Source organism: Mandrillus leucophaeus, unplaced genomic scaffold (genome assembly GCF_000951045.1).
Source record: "Mandrillus leucophaeus isolate KB7577 unplaced genomic scaffold, Mleu.le_1.0 Scaffold1002, whole genome shotgun sequence".
NCBI classification, from domain to species: domain Eukaryota; kingdom Metazoa; phylum Chordata; class Mammalia; order Primates; family Cercopithecidae; genus Mandrillus; species Mandrillus leucophaeus.
This window is the reverse complement of record NW_012098122.1, coordinates 236601-255372: the sequence shown is the minus strand read 5'-3', so window position 1 is coordinate 255372 and position 18772 is coordinate 236601. Positions and strand designations below refer to the sequence as shown.

The following is an 18772-nucleotide window of genomic DNA, read 5'->3' as shown; positions in this document are numbered from 1 at the left end:
AAGTTATTTTGCACAATAGATAATTACTAATAGAGATGCAAGGTATTAAACCAATGTTTTCACGTATCCTTTTTTCTAAAAACCTGAATTAACAATAAAGCAACAGTAGTAGAAATGTTTTAATCCTAGCACAACTGTTTTCATATTTTGTCTACCACATACAACATATCTTAGCAAAGTTGCAATAATGTCATATACTGTTTTACATTCTAATCCTTTCACATAACATTGTATTGTCAATGTATTTGCTTTTCTACATGGGCTTTATAGTGACTTTAATGCCTGCAAGTTATTCTCGCATATTGGCATACCACAATCTGTTAACTATTCTTCCAATTCTGTTTCTAGTCTTGACCATTAAAAATAAAGTAGCATTTTCAAGACAGTAGTTAAGCATTTGATCTGATTTATTCTACCCCTACAGTAGTCTATATCTGTCCTTTTAGTTTCACTTGCCTGTAATTATCTCAGGTATGTTTACCTAGACCCCAATAATTTCTTCACTTTTTTGTTTTAAAAAATCCTTTATATATATTTGCCCAATTTAGACTTCATATTTTTAAAAGTCACAAATAAAGGCATATACTTTGTGCAGTAAAATATATAATAGAGAATTTGCCATTTTAACCATTTCTAAGTATAATGGTTTAGTGGCATAAATTACATTCACAATATTGTGCTACCATCACCACTATCTATTTCCAAATTTTTTCACCTTCACAAATTCTGTAACCATTAAGCAATAACTCCCCACTCCTTCCAACTCAACTCCCTGGTAACCTCTAATCTGCTGTCTCTTAATTCATCTGTTCTAAATATTTTACACAAGCGCGATTATACAACATGTGTTCTTTCTATCTGGCTTATTTAACTTACCATACTGTTTTCAGGGTCTGTAGTATAGTACATATCAGAACTTCATTTTTTAATGGCTGAATAATATTTCATTATATATATGTACCTCATTTTATTGATTCATCTGTTGGATATATGGATTGTTTCTGCTTTTGACTATTCTGAATAATGTTACAATTCAGAGCTTTGGCATATTAATAACTGAGTCCTTGTTTTTAATTCTTTGGGATATACACCTAGGAGTAGAATTACTGGGTCATATGATAGTTCTACCTTTAACTTTTTAATGAACTATCAAACTTTTCTACAGCATCTGTACGATTTTACACTCCCACCATCAACATACAAGGGTTCTGATTTCTCCAAGTCCTCAACAATATTTTCCTTTGGTTTATTATAGCCATCATAGCATGTGAGAAGTGGTTATCTCATTGTGATTTTGATTTGCATTTCCCTAATGACTACCAAGGTTGATCATTTCATGTGCTTGTTGGTCATTTGTATATCTTCTTTGAAGAAATCTCTATTCAAATTCTTTGCCCAATTTTTAATTGGGCTGTTTTATCTTTTTGTTGAGTTTCAGAAATTCTTTATGTTCTGGATGTTAAACCCTTATCAAACATATGATTTGCAAATTTTTTTTCTCATTCTGTAGGTTGTCTTTTCACTGTCTTGGTAATATCCTTTGATGCACAAAGGTGTTTAATGATGAAGTCCAGTTTATTTATTTATTTTTTTTTTGCTTGGGCTTTTGGTGACATATCTACTTCAATCACTTTGTATTCCTTTAATCTAATTTCCCTTTTTAGTCTCTTCAGATTCCTTAAGCTACTTTATCACTATGAGTCTAGTCACTGATTGCTTATTATTTAATAATGTATCTGGAAATTTTAAAAGATGTTCATGAAGTTTTATTTTTCTAACACTTCTTAAGAATATTTTAATACATATTGAATTTGTGTGCCAATAGTGGCAGTAAATAACTTTTTTGTTCCACATTTAGAAATGACACTGTATAAGTAACTGAATATAGAATATAGTTTATAGAGCACGTTTAGATGCTTCAAGGATGAAAATCTGCCCTAGACTTCCTTCGGGAATTACCCAAGGACAAATAATGGAAATGCTGCATACAGGATAAAATAGGAACTCAGCTGAACATAGGGAATTTCATATATACCCTCTGTGAGTAGGTTCTTTCAAAGAACTCCGTTTAATAGTAAAAATGATACATCTGTAAGAGTGCTAATTCCCTAATTTTGAGAAAAAAAATTAGCAGTATTTTGGGGAAATATTAGACACAGGTAATACACAGTTCCTTCAGGTGGAGATTTCCTTTGGTCCTATGAATGACCCCCTCAAATCTATGAACTTCTGAATAGTTTTACTTGTTCTTGGCAATTGCCTTTATCCTCAACAACCTTGTACAAATGTTAAATCTCAATACCAAGCTGTTAGAGCTTAGCTTTCCACTTCATCTTCAGATTGCATTTCCAGCTATATAGCTGCCTTCAGTAATTCCATTCAGCTTGACCCTCTGACCCAGCTCTGTCAGTTTTACACATCCAGGGATGCTGAGCTTTCAGATTATTTCAATGTTATGTGCTTCCCGAAGGCTGACCTTTCTAGGGAGAAGGTATTCCCATCACTTCAGAAAGATGGAAAGAAAAATGTTTAAAAATAGAGAACGTCCATTAGTGGTCAATTAAATTCACAATATTATCTAGATTTCCAGTTGCCTAAGGAAACCAGCTACTTAAGAATTAACTATCTCTTTGCAGTGGTGCTGGGACAATTGATGAACCATTCTATTTTCTGCTTTATAATCTGGGTATTCTGTACTTCACTCAGGACAAAAAGTTCTAGATTTCAGGAAATCCTACCATAACGGATGTCTATATGGTTTATTATCAGTTCTTAGATTAAATATTCTCTTTAAAAAATCTCTATCTCAAATCATACATGTCAAGACTTAAAGGCAGGTCTCGGATTTTATTCTAGTTGCAGGCTAACACATTATCTTGCTGCAGTTTCATGGCTGCTGGCAGAAGACATGAGACTCTTGGATCAGAGATTCACCACAGTACAATAGCCAGAGTATCGCCACTTTCTTGCACTGGTTGTCCAAGTCCCAATTTTCACAGGGTTATGTAAAAAGGGCCACATGGCAACTACAGACACAGTGGATGTATTACAAGAAAGAAAACTGAGCTGAACAAACCCAAATCTTCATAATGAGCAGGAAGCAAACCTGAACTTCGCTCCAGATGGAGACACTATCTCCATCTTGAAAGATTATTCACTGTTCGAAAATCCTTGAAGTGAGATTCTGGAGAAATTAGCACCTCAGATTTCCATGTAGAATTGGCTAATAGTTTTGTATATTACATACACGTATGCACCAAGCTATCTCATAATATTGCTACAAATTCATAGTAAATGGTGGAACAAGACAGATTCAAATTGAAAATGATCCCTTTCCTGAGATGCTTTTAACTTGTCAAGATATTTGGGATAACCTTCATTTTCCATGATGAAGGAAGTCAGTCAGCATCAGCCTTTAAACGTAAATAAGTATTTGGCACCTAGCATACAGTAGGCATTTTATGGGTAACTTATCTCTAGGTGAGGGTCAACAACCAATTTTTATTTTCAGGTTTCTCTGTCTTATTTCTGGACTTAAACTTGCAGGGTTCTTCACAGATAGGTGCATGCCTTATTTCCTTCAAGCCTTTGCCCAAATGTCTATTTCTCAGTGAGGCTTATCCCGATTCCCCCACAGAAACCATGTTCTCTCCCATCTATTCCCCATCCAGTTTACCAAGCTTTATTTATCTCCCTCACTTACCACTTTTTGAGACAGAGTTTAGCTCTTGTCATCCAGGCTGGAATGCAGTGGTGCAATCTCGACTCACTGCAACCTCTGCCTCCCAGGTCAAGTGATTCTCCTGCCTCAGCTGCCCAAGTAGCTGGGATTACAGGCGCATACCACCACACCCAGCTAATTTTTATATTTTTAGTAGAGACCATGTTTCACCATGTTGGCCAGGCTGGTCTTGAACTCCTGATCTCAGGTGATCCACCCACCTTGGCCTCCCAAAGTTCTGGGATTACTGGCATGAGCCACCACGCCCAGCCTACTTATTACCTTCTGATGTGTTATATAATGCATTTATTATGTTTTATTTTCAGTTCCTCTTGCTGAAAATGTAAATTCCATGAGGGTAGAGATTTTTAGTCTAGTTCACTGATGACTCTCCAGTTCCTAACACAGTATCTAGCTCAATATTTGTTAAATGAATGGGAATGAGAAAACTAAGTTTCAGAGAGACTAAGTACCTAGTCAGAATTTCATAATTAACAAGTCAAGTCTGGGACTCAAAGCCAGGTCTTGTGACTTCAAGTGAATTACTATTTACACTGTGTACCACTTACATTCCTCAGCTGCTCTCTCCCCTCAGGCCTGAGTTGATTACACAGCCCCTCAGGCAGTACAGGCTAGCTCTGCAAAGGGGCTGATAGACCCTAGGACAGGAAGCAGGTAGAGAAGGGAGGAACCATGAGGCCAGGCTTAGTCTGAAGGGCGAGTCAGCTTTCTCGGTAAGCGTATCGGGAAGCTTATTGTTTAATCTAACTGAATCTGTGTGGGCCTGCCTCCTGGGCTAATAGCACAGATGCATTGCTCCAAATCCTATAAATGGGAATTGTCAGAATTCTAATCTCTCCAAGTCAGGACTGCAGATAGTAGTGGACACTTTAATAGGGAATTTTAATCTATAAAACAATTTATGAAACTCAAGAATTAATCCTATGATTCCCAGGATGTGAGCAAGATAAAGATAGCAGAACTTGAAAATAATGAAATATGTGAAAAATACAGCAAGAAGTCTCAGGAGATGGCTGGAGAGAACCCAGAAAAGGGTACCTCGTCTCAAGCACCCAAATGTTTCCATCACTGCCAACAACATCTAGGACTACTTCAACTGTAGTATCTGTACATCTTCCAATCAGTGATAAATGCTGATCAGTATCCCACACATGAGATTTCTCTCCAAATAGCACAGGCCTTGTAATATTTAAGTAAATGACCCCAAAAATCATCTTGCCTTGAATCATATAGTTCTATGCTGTGCAATAGAGTAGCCACTAGCCATATATATTGCCATTTCATTTTTGTTTTATCACCTTAAATTTAACATTCAACTCCTCTGTCACACCAGCCACATTTTCAGTGGTCAGTACACACATGGCTGGTGGCTAGTGCATTGGGCAGTAGATACGGAACCCTTCCATCATAGAAAGTTCCAGTGGACATTGCTGCTCCAGGTACGGTCCAGGTGACACAGGACTGGTTTAGGTCAGCATCTTTACTTAGAAGAGCCAGAATTGTTTTGTATTGCAGCCTGTTGCTAGAACTTAAGGCTGAAATTTCTTATATTGCTTCTTTTCTGTTGATGAACTTTGAGCCATTGCTTCATTTCATCCTGCCTTTCTAGGCATGTAATATTTCATTTTTTGTTATATACTCACTGACCTTAAATCCTCAACAGCTCAGCCTCTTTCCTATCATTTGCAGTCTTTCTCAGCTAGCTGACACGTGAAGTTTAAGATAGTCTACTTGCTGTTATCTCATTATTTGAGATACTAAAAATCCTGTAATTTAAATTAAAACTGCAGAGCATTATCAGTGATAATCCCAGGAAGTGAGTGAGGAGGGGTGGCAAAACATGTTCTAGCGTGACTCAGCAAGATCTGGAGGGAGGAGAATCAGTTTTGACATGAATGGCTAAGCCTTAGGCAGTAAAGCTAATGTCAACATCTGCTGGGGTTTTAGGGACGTATTTTAAGAGCGTGTGAAATGTATCTAAAATCAATATGAGGTTAGGTTGGGTAAATTTAAAGACAAAATCATCTTCCAACCTAAAAAAACCCTCTATATAGTAGAGAAAGAAAGTAGCTTTATTATTGAATAAATACAAAACAGAATGTGATACACATACAGGGAATCCACTGAGGGATTGCAAAGACAAATCTCACTCGTTTATACAGCCAAACAGATGCATCCTATTACACAGGCATTCTCGAGATAAACAACTAGCCGGTCCTCAAATGAGAATTTGACAGCATCATGTGCTTCACATAGTTCATCCTAACTATACCTGGTAATTGGGGTGACCATCTGTGTTAGCTAATTAGTGTCATATAAAGGGAAAAACAAACTTCTCGTATCTTAATGACAAGAAGTAGTTTTGCAACTTGGAGGAAGAGGCTCCTCGGAAATTTAGGCTCCTACCTACTTAATGAAGCCACAAGATAGGAGTGTTGTCTCCTTTGTGTCAGAGAGATGGCTCCTTGGTCCTAGAAAACGACACTCCTGGCTTGTAAGACCTGCAAGGGCCTTTTAAAATATTTAAAATATTTTTCATCTCAAAGAGCCAAAGAAAGAATTTATAATTAGAAGGGTTTTACGAACTTTTAAGTTCAGGGGTACCTGTGCAGGTTTGTCAACGTAGGTAAACTTGTGTCATGGCACAAGTTTGTTGCACAGATTATTTCCTCACCCAAGTATTAAGTCTAGTACCCATTCCTTATTTTTCCTGATCATCTAACTTCCTCCCAGGCCCCACCCTCCGACAGGCCCTAGTTGTGTGTTGTTCCCCTATGTGTCCATGTGTTCTCATCATTTAGCTCCCACTTACATGTGAGAACATGTATATGGTTTAGTTTGCTAAGGATAATGGCCTCCAGGCTCCATCCATGTCCCTGCAAAGGACATGATCTCATTTTTATGACTGCATAGTACTATGGTACATATGTACCACATTTTCTTTATCCAGCCCATCAGTGATGGGCATTTATGTGGATTCTATGTCTTTACTATTGTAAATAGTGCTGCAGTGAACATAGGTGTGCATGTGTCTTTATAACAGAAAAATTTATATTCCTTTGGGTATAGATCCAGTAATGTGATTGCTGGGTCAAATGATATTTCTGCCTCTAGATCTTTGAGGAACCACCACACTGACTTCCACAATGGTTGAACTAATTTACACTCCCACCCAACAGTGTATAAGTGTTCCTTTTTCTCCACAACCTTGCCAGCATGTTATTTACTTCTTAATAATCACCATTCTGATTGGCATGAGATGGTATCTCATTGTGGTTTTGATTTTCAAATGATCAGTGATGTTGAGTTTTTTCATATGATTGTCTTTTTCTTTTTTTTCATCTTAAGGAAGTCTCACTCTGTTGCCCAGGCTGGAGTACAGTGGCAGCTTACTGCATAGCTCACGGCAGCCTTGAACTCCTGCTAATTTTTGTATTTTTTGTAGAGATGAGGTGCTGCTCTGTTGCCCAGAGTGGTCTTGAACTCCTGGGCTCAAGCAATCCTTCCACCTCAGCCTCCTAAAGTGCTAAAATTTATAGGTGTGAGCCACCACACCAGGCCAATTACAAGTTCACAAAGGAAAATGCTCTAAGAGAACTTTTCTTCTTATTCTCTTTGTATTTTTTGAGCATCAGAGCTATCACACTGGGTTCTCTTATTTTTAAAAGAGAGTTAAGCCTTTTATTTTTCAAGTATATTTGCCCTTATAGTCTTCATAAGAAATGAAGAGTTTTATATAACCATTTATACTTTCACCTTATTTAACTAATTTTGACTAATTGTTGAGAAAATAAGTCTGAATTAAAGAGTCAAAATTGCAGTTTATTTCAGATCAATTTTGATTCTCCAATGCACATGGAGAACATGGTATAACTAGTGTTATACCAGAAAGAATATCAGCGGGTGGAGGTCCTTGAGGTATCTTGAGGATTAAATTAAAATGTTTTACAATTAGTGATTTAAGTCATTTACACAGAAATGACTGGCAAGTGCCTGAAAAGTCTACACATTTTAATTATCTCCCTATAATTGTATACCATTGTAGAACAAATCGCATTTTATAGGTAGTGCAAATATAGTATCTTTCTACACGTTCTGACAATAGTGGCATTCAAATAAAGTTTTATTATATGAACCAGACATATTACAAGCTATTTATTACTAACTAGAGGGCACTTCTAGAGCTACCTGACCCAATGTAAGTTATAAGTTGTCTCACAGAGCTCGTTTAGCAGAAGCCACTAACAAATGCGATCTCCCAAGTGAGTGGTCAGCCAGTTTTGGTTTTCCTGTTTCTCTTTTCTGTTTCTGGAGTTTCTTATGGGGCAGGAGGGGCTCTATGTTCCCCAACGTCACCTTTTATCTATCCCAAAATGGATTATACAATACCCGTGCCCCCTGGCTAACTCTATTTTGTTTTATTAAACTTGATAGCAAAATATAACAGATTCCCTAATACATTCATTTCCATAGAATAGGCCCTTATGTTACACAGTTCTTAACTTTGCACGCCTGGATTGTGATACCTACCACACAGTAAGCTCTTAGTGATGAATGTGATGTATATAAAAAACATTTTAAAAGGAATTACATGCTTTGAACTATCTCCTTTAATGTATAATACACTTAAGCTGATTGATTCAAAATCACATATGTGTTTCCTATATGCTGTGTACTGACTGTTGGAGTTAAGTACACTTACAGAAGTTATAGTAACTTAATTACAATAGATCTGCCAAGGAACTTACTCATATCTGGTTCTCTATTTTACAAAGTTGGACAGAGGTTATTGAGGTCCACAGCTAATTTCTTATGTAAGAAATTAACGGGATCCTGGACAACTGACCCAGAAACTGAAGGACAGGCAATAGCAAGACAGAATCTATTTCTGTTTTATAAACAAGGTGGTTATCTCCATGTGCCTCCAATATTCGTCATTATCTAGGGTTCTTTTGCAATTGAGAGGCGTGAGGAAACCAAAACTGACTTTAGTTTGGGAGTTACTGATCCAGAAAGTTTTGGCAATAAAAGTTAGTTAAGCCACAGAAGAGCCGTCCTCTTGGAAACTAAGATAGGCAAAAATGATCTCTTCCAAAATGGGAGTGCCATTTTCCCTCTCCCAAACACTAGCTGCTCTGAAATAATCCACTCCTCAAAACTTCTGTCCTGACAGAATCTCTATTTAGGCAAAGGTATTAGTTGATCAGCCTAATGGGTTCTCAGTTATTGCCTCTTCGGAAGTGTTTGCATTTTAAACAGAAGCCAGTAAGTTCAAAATGCTTGACAGATCCAAAGAAACAAATATTTGATGGGAAAACCAGGAAGGTGAGGGAAACAATCTAAGAACAGGCCTTTCCAATGTCTCCCAAACGGTATCCCACAAGCAACTGTACGCCTTTGCCCACAGCTGGTTCCACTCAAATGAAATTGAGTTGGTGTTTCTTGTTGCTGGGTCATGTCTGAAGGTAATGGACATTCATAATGGCTTTCAGCATAAGGGAAGTAGAATGCTTACAATCTAAAATTATGTGAGAAGAAAGCTGCTAACCAATGAATTTTTAGGAGGAAAAAAGTAAATCAGTTCTTTTGCACTTCAGTCCAAGTTTACAAATATCAGGAAAGCTAACACAATAGAATTGTCTTATTTCTTCTCCTGTTCTTGCCTCTGAGCTTTTCTCCTCATTCCCCTCTGAACCCACCTGCTTTCCATTTATGATTTCAGTTCAATTTCCTACCAGCTATTATGAGATAACTAGGACCTTTAAAGAATAAATTTATATTTTCCCACTTAGTCAGCTTTCCATTCCTGCCTACAACAAAAACATCTGGTGAGTCTAATTTTAAGTAATCAACCTTTTCAGTATGGTGATTAAGAGATATATATCTGAATTTGCATTTCATTTGTGGAAATTCTGCCTGGGAGCCATTCATTTTTCATCAAGTTCCCTGTGCTTTTCATTACTCTCTCCCTCACCTTTTTCCCTGTGGTCAACCTGCCTGAGTAAACAGCTCTGTTTCGCTGGTCTCAAACTCTGCAATGTAAAACCATTAGCAAATCTTAATAGTAACCCATCAAATTTCATTATTTCAGCAATGGAATCTGTCAAGGTCAGCCACTGATGGCTGCTAATGGCCACTTTGTTGATAAATCGGGGGTAACTGCTATAATATTCATTTTAAGCAAATAAAATGTTCTGATTAAGAATTCATTCTGCCCAGTTGGAGTCCAATTAAGCCAGCTTCTGGATGGAGGCTCACCCAGGATCTCTCCACTTAAGGAATATATTCGCAGTTGAAGTTTGACTTTTTTCAATAAAGTTCTCTCGCCTTGGAAGAGATAAAACTGTCTTCAATCCAAAAGAACATAAAAGTGATTGTTCTGCAATCCTCCCTTGCCACAGACCTCCCTAACTCCTAACCCTGACACAAACATGTTCACACAGACCTCCCCATCTGTTTACCCTACCTGAGGCTATGGTTTTACTTTAATATGAACTGAACTTGTTCATAATTAGCCATAGGGATCTTTTCCTGTGTTACTCTATGTCATTATAATGAACGTTTCCACGTATTCTATAGCAACAGAAAGTAGACTCTGGGTTTGATTTAGAAGTCTAGGCAGGTATGACCTTCAAAATATTTACCAACCTGTACAGCACAGACACCAACCAAGGTGAACAAACACAGGCCTCAGTACCAGAGCTAGTGCACACTCGGCCAGGTGTTAGGCCTTAAGTTGTGGCTTGAGGAAAATTCTGAGAATTCCCTGAAAAGGGCAAATAGAAGAATAAGTAAGGGCTGGGGGACTTCCAGGGCTCTGAGCAGAGGTTATTGATTTAAGTATAGAAGGAGTTTGAATTTTACCAACCAACATAGCCATAAATATGATACTGGCTAAAAAGAGCCTTGAGAACAGGAATCTCGACTGTTCTCTAGCTATGAACTTAATTAGTATTTATAGGATGGTGATGATATGCCAGGGCATAAAGCTGCCACTGGCTATACCTGGGTAGAAGCAAGCACAATCTTCACCTTGTATCAGTCCATTCTTGCATTGCCATAAAGAAATACCTGAGGCTAAGTAATTTATAAAGAAAAGAAGTTTAATTGGCTCATGGTTCTGCAGGCTGTACAGGAAGCATAGCGGCTTCTGGGGGAAGCCTCAGGAAACTTTCACTCATGGCAGAAGGGGAAGCAGGCATGAATTACATGACCCAGAGCAGGAGGAAGGTGAGGGAGGTGCTCCACACTGGTAAACAACCAGATCTCCTGATAACTCCCTCAAGAAACAGCACTAGGGGGATGGTGCTAAACCATCAGAAACCACCCCCATGATCCAATCACCTCCCATCAGCCCCACCTCCACACTGGGGATTATAATTCGACAGGAGATTGAGCAGGGACACAGATCCAGACCATATCAACCCTCAAGGACCTTATAATCATAGTGGGAGGAGAAGAATAAATATGTAAATAAAAATATGCTTTTAAGCTGATGAAGTGGTATGGATGACAGGACATAGTGCCATGATAGTAATAACAGGACCTGTTTGGAGAAGGTATTCAGGGAATGGTTTTCTGACCATTTTTATCTCAGCTGAAACTTGAAGAATGAGCGGAATCAGCCATGTGATAGCATCTTGAGGGCTTGGGCAAATTATAGATACTTCTTGTCAGAAGAAGATTTTAAATATCTCATTATTTGGGAAAGAGAGATCCCTGCAAATACCAGTTACATTTTGTCAATTTTTAACACGTTGAATGTGTTTCTTTCAAAAATTAAAGTAGTTTTGCAAACAGAACTAATTCCCAAGCCTTGATATTGAAAAAAAGTGTAAAGTGATGCCAAAGTCTTCACTGCAGGTGAAAGTAATTAAAATTGCTGTTTCTTGCAGGAATCAAGAATTTGAATGTCTTAGTGACTCATGATTTTTCAGTCAATTGTAAGATCAGGGTTTATAGGCGCATCTGCCCTGCTTTTCTCAGACCTGTACCTTGCCATTCCACCTCTGAGATGGGTAGTGCCCATCTCACCAAATGGTCCACCATCAACCAAGCCAGAACCCTGAATATCATCCTTGCCATCTTCCTCACCTCCCACATTTAGTCCATGGCTATAGCTGTCATTTCTGCCACCTCTCACCCTCTCTGTTCAGCCTCAGATTAGGACCTGATCTTTTGAGAGGCATAAAACTAGATTATTTTAACTGGTCTGATTTATTCCCATTTCCAGTTCACACTCATGCCACTGCCAGTCTAATTTCTAAAACCCAAATATGATCAGGTTTCTCGCCTGTCTGAAATGTTGTATTAGCTCTATCTCATTCCTTAGGCACAAAACATGACAGGTAGAACCCATCAAGAATTATTCCCGGCCTTCCATCCACACCCCTCTGTACTACCTGCAATTCTTCATGGCATTTTAGTCTCACCATCATTCCCCAGCTTCTAAGCATTTCCTACCACACCCCCTTCCCACTACTCTTCATTCTTCAAGGCAGCTCAGTACTCCTTCCTGGAATCCCCCACCCTGAGAGCTGTCTGAATGAGGGGTCGTCAGATTCAGGTACCTGTTTTCCAAGCAGCTCTGCTTGGATATACTGTATGTATATCCAAATCAGTATGTCTAAAACTCAATCGTCACTTTCTCGGCAAAACTTGCTTCTCTCTGAGTTCTCAAGCTCCACTGGGAGGTACCACTCTACAAAGTTAAACTCTTAACCTTCATTTACTTACTTGCACCTCCACCCAAACAATCACTAAATCCTGCTGATGCTCCCTGCCACTATCTTAGGAGTCCTTAGGGACTCCTAAGATAGTGGCACTTGTCCTAAGATAGTGGCACTTGTCCCCAGTGGCACTGTTTCTCATTTCTCACGTTGCTCACTGCAGCAGCCTCTTTACTGGTCTAGTTTCCCTCTAATCCTTCCACCACACAGTCAGGCCATCATCTGAAGATTTCCATTCTCTGCTTAAAGTCATTTAGTAGCTTCTTATTGCCCTCAGGGAAGAGGTAAATCTTCTCCATGTGGCTTGCAAGGCCCTTGGAGATGTGACTGCTGCCTCCCTCTCCAGGTTCCTCTCTGCAGGATCCTTACCTCCTGTCAAATTACTTTCAGCTCTTACTTGCTGTGCTTTCTTGCCTCCAGGGCATTTATTTCATTTGTCTGGATAAGCCCTTCGTGTTTTTGAGGCCTCAGCTATCACTTTCTACAGATAAGCCTTTTTGATCAGTTCTCAAATTCAAGTCAAATGCCCCTCCCTACTTACTATGGTCTGAATGCGTCTCCCCAAAATTCACAGGTAGAAATGTAATCATCAGTGTGATTATTTGGAGGTGAGTGCTTTGAGAGGTGGTTAAATCATGAAGGCAGAGCTCTCAGGAATGAGATTAGAGCCTTTATCAAAGCGGCCCTACAGAGCTGCCTTGGCCCTTCCACCTTGTGAGGATGCAGCGAGGAGGTGCCATTTATGAAATGGGCAAACTGACCCTCATTAGACACTGAATCTGCTGGTGCTTTCATCTTGGACAGCCCAGCCTCGAGAACTGTGGGCAATCAATTGTTTGGTTTTTTTTTTGGTTTGTTTGTTTGTTTTAAGATGGAGTCTCCCTGTCACCAGGCTGGAGTGCAGTGGTGTGATCTCAGCTGGCTGCAACCTCTGCCTCCCAGGTTCAAGTGATTCCTCTGCCTCAGCCTCCTGAGTAGCTGGGACTACAGGGGTGCACCACCACCCCCAGCTAATTTTTGTGTTTTTAGTAGAGACAGGGTTTCACCAAGTTGGCCGGGATAGTCTCGAACTCTTGACCTCGTGATCCACCCACCTCAGCCTCCCAAAGTGCTGGGATTACAGTCGTGAGCCACCGTGCCCAGCCAGCAATGAATTTCTATTGTTTACAAGCCACCCAGGCTGTGGCAGTTCATTCTAGCAACCTGAATGGATGAAGATGCTAGTGCTCCCCCCAGTACCTTGCACTGCCCTCATCCTCACATGAAATTATAGATACCTCCTACTCAACTGAGCTCCATGACAACAGAGACTGTTATCATGCCCCTGCTATCATGTGGCCTTTTTGGACAAGTTTGTTTAGCATTGTGCCTGGCACTTAGTAGACATTCACTAAGTATTTGCCAGATGAATGGATTTGTTGTGTAATTAGATAATGATAACCCTCTTAACCTAATCTGCAAATCCTTCATTAAGGATTTTCATCCCAGGATGGAAGTACATACATATGAGCCATCGTACTAGATGATATAAATGGCCCATTCAGCCTAGTGTTTTTTTGTTTTTTGTTTTTTTTAACTAAGAGAGTTAAAGCCTACTGGGGAAGGATTTGCTGACTTTCACTTTCACAAACTTTAAGGTATAACCAAGACTCACATCCATGTAGAAGACCCACATCCCAAGTGTGGGGATAGCCAAGCCTCACATTCATTTAAAAGGCTCTTCTTCAAAACCCTGCTGCGTTATCTACCTCTTGAATTTCATAAACTTGCAGTGTATGAAGAAACACTTTACATTTTTCTTCCCACTTGCTTTGCTTGGAAAAATAAAAGTTAAGTAATTAGTTTTATTGAAGTGTCATTAAAAAGATAAAACATTGTACTAGGTATTTGCATTTATTTCAAATCTTTTCTAAGTGGTACATTACTTTGATTATAGATCTATGAGGGATTGTTTTGCTTTTTATTGCAATGAATTTTTAGAAATTTAAACTGTGTACTCTTACAAAAGATACGAGAGCATATTGTCAGGGATGAAGAGGTACTTGAATCTTCTCACCCACTGTCTAGAGCACTCTTGTTTTTCTAAGATCGACATATAACCAGGGATGAAGCAGGGTAAGGGATTGCTTTACTACCTGTTCTGTCCCAAACCTCACACTAGGTCTCTAATCTTACTATTTTGGAATGTCAAAGAGCACACCAGTCAGGAAGAAGGTTTAAGTATAAGACAATGGTAACCAGAGGAAAGACCATTTGCTCCAATGCCCAAAGCTGTTTCAGACCTTTGGCACCCTTACTTTTGGAGACCCCAACCACATCTTATATTATACATAATACACTACATTAAGTAAACTTAATATACTCTACTATCAGCTGATCTGGCTAGTGGACATGTTATATTTTAGGTATTGAAGTTAAATATTAATTTTTAGATTGAATTTTTGGGGGAGAAATACTTCCTTTTCTCGGTCCTAAAATTTTTGTAGCAAGGTCCTCACCTTCCCTATTGGCCATCCCACCTCGGGTCTTTTTAGGGAGGGAAAGCTTTTGGGTTCTGTCTCCAGTTTACATGTTCCCTGGCCATACAGAATGAAGAATGTCCCAGAAGCATAAGGGAAAGTCAATGAGAAAAGCAGCCTGTATACCTCCCAGTTGGGAGCACCTTCCCCATCCACCCACACTGAACTGGGAAAGTGGAAATTAAGACAGCTACCCAATGAGATTGATTTATGTCTCACACAAAGCTCCACCCACCAGAAAATGTATTTGACTACATCCTGTGAAACTGCCGCTTCTGAAGGTCATAGTGGTTACGTATCAGCCTTTTCACATGTGTGCACCGAAAAACTTACGGAGTTCCCTTGAGTTTGAGCAATCTATAGTATCACTTCTCCTGAAAGGTAGAGTGAGAGAAAGGGGGGTGTACTGGTTTCCTAGGGCTACTGCAACAAAGTACCTCAAACTTATTGGCTTAAACTGACAGATTTCTTGTGTCACAGTTCTGGAGGTCAGAATTCTGGGAATCAAGATATTGGCAGGATTGGTTCCTTCTGACAGCTGTGAGGGAGAGGCTGTTCCATGCCCTCTTCTTAGTTTTGGTGGGACATTAGTCATCTTTGGTGTTCCTGTAGTTCTATCTCCCAATCTCTGCCTTCATCTTCACATAATGTTATCCCAGTGTTGTACACATGTCTGTGTCCAGATATTTTTTTTTATAAGCTCAGTCATAGTGGATTAGGGCCCACCCTAATGACCTTACTTAACCTTAACCCGATCATCTACTAAAGAATCTATTTCCAAACAAGATCACATTCACAGCTACTGGGGATCATTTGAGGGGACACAGTTCTACCATAACAGGGTGGGTAGGGATCTGTGATTTCCTGGCCAAAGGCATTATTCTATTGCTGCCTGGAATGCTATCAAAATGTTAAATATGTTATCACATCTCTGTGCCTAAAAGTCTCTACTGACTTCTGTTATTGGTCATGGAAGATCTTACAACCCCAGGGCAACTTTCAGCCTCAAAAGAACTGGTGTCAGAGCCAGAGCTGGGGATAATGATATTTTGTTCTGATAGAGGCTCAAAGTCACTATTTGAAGTCCTGGCATAAAAATTAGTTCCAGCAGCTTTCACCTAAAGCTGGCCCAGGTCTGAAATGAACTAAATTGCATGAGCTCTATCGTGTGCCCCTCTTGTAATATAAAACTCTAATAAAAGTAAACAGCAAAGTCTAATAGATAATCCTAACAGAGGAGCAAGCACTAAGGTGTGGTAGCTGAGGAACACCTAAGCTTGTGCTGTTTGTAATGCTGCCTATTAGATCCATCGCTGATCCTCCTGCCAACTCCAGTTAATGTTTCTGTCCCATTCAAGTTGAAAATGTTCAAATTCAGCTAATGTCTATGGGCATCTCCTGAAAGCCCATCACTCCTGGCCTTTTTTCCATTTTATCACATTTAATCCTCACAACTCAGAGAGGAAACTTGTTTTCTTAGCTAAGAATCAAATCCTGGACTTGACACTAAGTCCACTGTGCTGGTCCCCCCCACTATTTGATAATATTCCAAAGCAAAATACTCATGCTACTGATGACTGGGACCCCCCAGCTCAGTCACTGGGGCTAGTTTTTCCCGTAGTCTTTAGGATGGGAAGTGGAGTGGAGTTGTCAGGTCCTGTTACAAAAGTAGACTAACTGGAACTGTAGACTTTTTTCTTTAAACCTAACAGAAGGAAAAGATGGGTGAATCGAAAACTAGCATAAAAACTGCAAAAAGCCTCTGGGAACATAGACGGTCATCAAGTCCATATATGGGAGAGAAATGTAGCCCAGAAATTTCTAGGCATACGAAAAGCACAACTGTAAAACTAAGATGTTTTAGATGGAGGAGAGCTGAGAGTCACAGGCAGTGTAGATGCTGCCTTGGAAGAGTGTCCACACTACCCTGGACATGGACCTGCCCACCCAGTGACCATGGCAATGCATAGAAAAAGCAATGTCAGCCTAGTAGCTTCTCCAGCCAGTGGGGTGGCTTCAGGAGAGGGCTGGGACTGCGGATCTCAACCTTAGCAGCACATTAGAATCAGCTGGCGAGCTTTAAAACTGCCTGATGACCTTGGCCTCACCTGGAACTCACAAAATCAGAATCTCTATGGATTCAACCCACCATCAGTATTTAAGGCTGCCAGGTGATTCCAGTGTGCTGCCAACAACCCTAGGCACATGAGAGCACACAGCAAGGGAAGAGAGCGACCTGCTGCTTCGGAGCTCTTTCTCCTCCCAGCCCAATGGTTAGGGGATTGGAAGTCAGAGAAGGGACCCAGGCAGATGAGTATGGTTGTGTCCAGCGAGATGTGGGCAGATGGAGGATCTGGGAGCCCACATTTCAATGCTGGAGGCCATCTGCCCCTAAGGTCCACCTTCCCCTTCTTCCTAATCAAGATCACCAGGAGGCGCACAGGCTGTAACTCCTTCTCCTGGTGTATGATATTAATCATGGCATCTTATATCCCCTGGGGGGAATATAAAGTCACAAGAAAACCTTTCTAGGTATATGAGAAGCACACTCTCTTTAAGATAAAGACAACAAGCAGACCAACTTTTACCTAACAATTCAGAAGTAATGCACTATATTAAGGAGAAAAAGGAAAATCAAATAAGAATTACCAGGAACTTTATAGGAAAAAAAGAAAAAAAGAACCCTGGAACTATTATAGGACAGATAAGACCTAAGTAGATTTAAAAAAAAAGATATAACGTGTTCAAATTATTGAGATAACTTACCATTGTTAACTGTAGAACTAAGGTGTTCGTTTTCCACCAGATTATCTACAGTTTCAACAGTTTTAATCCAAACGTTAAAATTTTTTGAGGAGCATGACTAAGTGATTTCAAAATGTTTATGGGGAAAAAAAAAAGTTCATTACAACCATAGCTTGTATGTGAACAGGCCAACGAAATAAATCAAGGCTTCTGTCTCCCAGTCTGGGGCTAATTTCACCCCACTTGTCGACAGCTGTGAACTGCATTTTAATAGCGCACAAAGAAATACACTACACGCAATGCCACTCTCCTCATATCACAGAACAATTATCTTCCTCACAGGAAAGCTTAAAAGTTAGCACATCAGTCTGAATGGCATCATAGCTCATTAAGTTTGTCCCTTTGACAAAGAATTTTTGTACAGAATACCACTCCAAGCGCACAGGGACTAAGGCAACGCTATTACCACAGTGGAAGAGGGGAGCACTCTGTGTAAGCAGACATGGCCAGTCCAGCCGAGAGAGCCCCCGTTTGCTGACTACCTCCACGAACATGGGCACCTACAGTGCCGCCCAAGTGCCAGAGCAGGAGTGAGTCCCGGCAGCGCGTACCAGCTCCCTAGGCCTGCTGTAGCAATGACTACAAACTGAAACGACACCTCTGCTGTTGGCTTAAAACAACACAAATTTATTACTTACGGTTTTGGAAGTGAAAAGTCCGAAGTTGGTCTCACCAGGCCAAAACCAAGGTGTCAGTAGGGCTGCGTTCTTTCTGGAGGCACTAGGGGAATAAAATGTCACTGGCCCCTCCAGCTTCTAGAAGCCGCCTACACTCCTTCGCCCGTGGTCCTGTTCCTGTATCTTCCAAGGCAGCCAGTACAAACTGAATCCTGCTCTTATTGAATCACTTTGACCCAACACACCTTCCTCCCTCTTCCACTTTTAAGGAAACCTGTGATTACATTGGGCTCACCTGGAGAATCCAGCTATGAGGTTCACCTGGAGAATCCAGACATTGGGCTCACCTGGAGAATCCAG

General features: G+C 40.0%; 1 protein-coding gene and 1 long non-coding RNA gene across 3 annotated transcripts in view; one reads left to right on the top strand and one right to left on the bottom strand.

Annotated features, from left to right (window-relative positions):
- HTR2A (5-hydroxytryptamine (serotonin) receptor 2A, G protein-coupled) overlaps positions 1–18772 on the top strand; it is a 73547-nt gene that overhangs the window by 34147 nt on the left and 20628 nt on the right. The gene's annotated exons all lie outside the window — the stretch shown is intronic.
- Positions 14346–18520, bottom strand: LOC105534760. The gene is made up of 3 exons (XR_001005326.1): positions 18434–18520; positions 16553–16695; positions 14346–14553 (listed from the first exon to the last, which is right to left on the bottom strand). It is a non-coding gene; the product is annotated as an uncharacterized LOC105534760 (long non-coding RNA).